Genomic DNA, 4,079 nt, shown 5'->3' on the forward strand with positions numbered 1-4,079 from the left:
GGGGGTTATTCGATTGACCCTATCGAGGTCCACTGCACACAACGTCGTCAAGGAGAGAACGACTGTAGATCTCATAACAGCCTTATCAGGTATGTATGAAAAGTCATCGGCGAATAACAAGGTGTATTTGATGAAAAAGCTATTCAACTTGAAGATAGCGGAAGGTGTTTATGTTGCTCAACACCTAAATAATTTTAATACTATCACAAATCAATTTTCGTATGTTGAAATTGATTTTGATGAAGAGATACGTGCGCTGATATTGTTGGCATCATTGTCAAATTGTTGGGAAGTCGTGAGGATGACAATTAGCAGTTCTGCAGGTAAATCTAAATTAAAATGTGATGATATTATTGATTTGATTTTGGCTGAGGAGGTGCGCAGAAAAGATTTTGGCGAGACCTCAGGTTCGAGTTCGGCACTGAATGTTGATTTCAGAGGGAAATCACATGACAAAAACTCAAATAAATGGAGATCAAAATCAAAGCCTAATCAGCAGGTAATCTACTGGAATTGTGACAAGATTGACCACATAAAGAGGAACTGCAGGAATCCCAAGAATATGGAGAATGATAGCGCAAATGTGATATCTGAAGAAGATAAAAAGTGGTATATGAAGAAGTAAAGGATGCACTAGTGCTGACAGTTCATAGTTCTGTTGATGATGGAAGTGAAGAGGATAGTGGGTCCGGGGCACCCATTCCTATTCGGTGATCAACGGTGTACATTGAACATAGTATAAACTATGAGAAAATCTTTCAAGATGAAAGTTCGAGCAAGTGAGAGCTAACAGAACTTCCACCAGTGAAGAATGCATTACAAAAAAAGTGGGTGTGCCGAGTGAAGACTGAACGTGATAGTAGTAAAAGGTACAATGCTATACTTGTTGAAAAAGGCTTTCTGCAGAGACAGGATATTGTCCATGCAGTGCAAGTTGTAAGCAGAAACGAGAGTAATCTAAAAAATAGCTTGGAGGTGCAAAACAATGTTGACCCCGCTGATATGTTGACTGAGGGTGTTACTCTTGAGAAACTGAAGTTATGCACAGCTTCAGTCAGTCTTCTGGAGTGAAGACAGAGACTTTGAGTTGCAGAGGTGGAGGATTCGTGTTTAAAGAAAAAAGGCGTCGTCGCCAGTGAAGAATATCAATTTGAGGAAGATGACGTTGTAGCATGTGTATCGGTCTCCAAGTGGGAGATTTTTTTAGCTGGATCCCGATCTCGCCTTCCCGCTCGATCACAAAATCACTCCTGTCTCCGCCTGCTCCCGCGTGCAAAGCGAAGCTTCGCTTCGTCCGATCACGAATAGTCGCGGCTCTCTGCTGTTTCGCGAAACTTCGTCTCTCTGCTTCCTGTTCGCGATAAAAGGCATCGCTCACGATTTTTTTTGATCTTCTTCGGACTTCCTCGGGACAGAGGAAGAGAAGTGCAAGCAGTAGTTCTTTGCGGCAGAAGGAAAAAGAAAGAAGAAGAAGAAGATTGTTCTCCCTTGACTTCTTCTTGGTGGCTTAGGGCAAAAGAGAAATTGTGTTTATTTCTCTTGTAAGTTTATTTTCTTCGGTGTATCTCGGTTCGGTGTATCTCGGTGTAGAGAGAGAAGAACAAAAAGAAGAAGAGAGAGCAACGAAGTGAGAGATTACTCTTGTAAGTCGAGACGATCGACTGGTGTAAATTCGTCAAGTAGTAAAATCCTCTCAACTCCGTGGACGTAGGCAATTTGCCAAACCACGTAAATATGTGTGTTCCTCTATGTATGTATGTATGTATATATATATATATATATACCACAACAACTGGTATATTTCACAACACCTACATCTCATTATCTTCTATGCATAGTTCTGTGGAAATTTGATCTTTAACTATCAAAATTGGCTGAATTTAATTTCTTGTCATTTTGGTCCTGTGAAAGTTGTTGATGGTGTTGCGAAATATATTAATAAATCAAACAGGAGAACGATTGACGAATTGAAAAATAAAACGAGAAAAATCACACCATAAAAGAACACACAGATTTACATGGTTCGGCAAATTACCTACGTTCACGGAGTTGCCTAGGATTTTACTACTTGAGGAATTTACACCAGTCGATCACCTCAACTTACAAGAGAAATCTCTCACTCTCACTTCGTTGCTCTCTCTTCTTCTTTTTGTTCTTCTCTCTCTACACCGAGATACACCGAAGAAACTCTACACCGAGATATACCGAAGAAGACAAACTTACAAGAGAAATAAACTCAATTTCTCTTGTGTCACAAGCCATCAAGAAGAAAGCCTAAGGAGAACAATCTTCTTCTTTTTCGTTCTTATTCCTTATGCCGCAAGGAACTACCGCTTGCACTTCTCTTCCTTTGCCTCGAGAAATCTTCCTTTATCCCGAGGAAACTGAATAAGAACTCAAACTGTGACTTCTAAACCTAAGGAGAGCCATCCAAAGATTTTATCACGAATAGGAGGGAGCGAATAGATGCTTCAATTCACAAAAGAGGAAGACGGGAGTGGTTATTTGTGAAGAGACGTGACTCTCCAAAGCAAAGTAACCACCCAAGAATAGTGGTCTGGGCTCCACCGTTTCTAACAATTCTCCCATTTGGAGACCGGTACACAGGCTGCAAAATCTTCTTCCTCAAACTGATATCATCCACTGACGGTGTTGTCTTTTTCTTTAACATGTATCATCCACCTTGAATCCTCCACCTCTGCAACTCAAAGCCTCTATCTTCACTCTAAAAGACCAACTGAAGCTGTGCACAACTTTAGTTTCTCTAGTTTCTCACCCTCAGTTAACATATCAACAGGCTCCACATAGCTTTGCACCTCCAAGCTATTTCCTGGGTCACTCTTGTCTCTTCTTACAACTACTACTGCATGGGCAACATGTTGCTTCTGCTGAAAGTCTTTTTCAACAAGTCTAGTCTTGTATCACTTACTGACATCACGCTTAGTTTTCACTTAATACACCCACTTGTTGTGTAATGTCTTCTTCCTTGGTGGAAGTTCTGCCAGCTCCCACTTGCTCGAACTTTCAGCTCGAACACTTGCTCGAACTTTCATCTTGCAAGATTTTTTCATAGCTTTGTGGTTCTTCAACATCTGTCTGTAGAACAATAAGAATGGGTGTCCTGGACCCACTTTCCTCTTCACTTCCATCACCACCCTACACTGTGGCATCTGGTAGATTTCCTACCACATTCAAAGCCTCTGAATCCAATATCAAGTCTTCAACAGAACTATGAATTGTCAGCAGTAGTGGCAGTAGTGCATCATGTGATATGTGATTCTTTAGATACTACATTTGCGCTATCATTCTCCATCTTCTTAGGATTCCTGCATTTCTTTTTCATGTGGCTAACATTTAGTGTCGAACTCGAACCTGAGACCTCGCCAGAATCTTTCTTGCGAACTTCCTCAGCCAAAATCAAATCATGAATATCAACATATTTCAATATAGATTTACCTGCAGAAATACTAACTGCTATCCTCATGGCTTCCCAACTATCTGACAATGAAGCTAACAAGATCAGTGCAAATATCTCATCATCAAAATCAATTTCCACAGACGACAATTGATTTGTAATAGTATTGAAATCATTCAGGTGTTGAGCAACATAAACATCTTCTGTCATCTTCAAATTAAATAACTTGTTCATCAAGTGCACCTTGTTATTCGCCGATGGTTTTTTATCAATACCTAATAAAACTGTCATGAGATCTACAGTTGTCTTTTACTTGACGACGATGTGTGAAACATACCTTGATAGGGTCAATCGAATAACCTCCAGAACTTGTCGATCCAACAAATTTCATTCAGCCTCATCCATCATTTCAGGTTTTTTCCCCAAAATGGAAGATTATGTTTTTTTTTTCATAAAGATAATCCTCTATCTACATTCTCAAATAACCAAAATCTGTGTCATCAAATTTCTCGATCTCTGAAACCTTCACTTCATCTGCAGTCATCGTCTTCCTCAGATTCGAACAAAGCTCTGATACCAGTTGTTGCGAGATATATAGATAAATCAAACAGGTTGATGTGGTGTGTGTATATATATATATATATATGAGAAAAATCACACCAGA

This window comes from Phalaenopsis equestris, unplaced genomic scaffold (genome assembly GCF_001263595.1).
Source record: "Phalaenopsis equestris unplaced genomic scaffold, ASM126359v1 Scaffold000522, whole genome shotgun sequence".
Classification (NCBI taxonomy): Eukaryota; Viridiplantae; Streptophyta; class Magnoliopsida; order Asparagales; family Orchidaceae; genus Phalaenopsis; species Phalaenopsis equestris.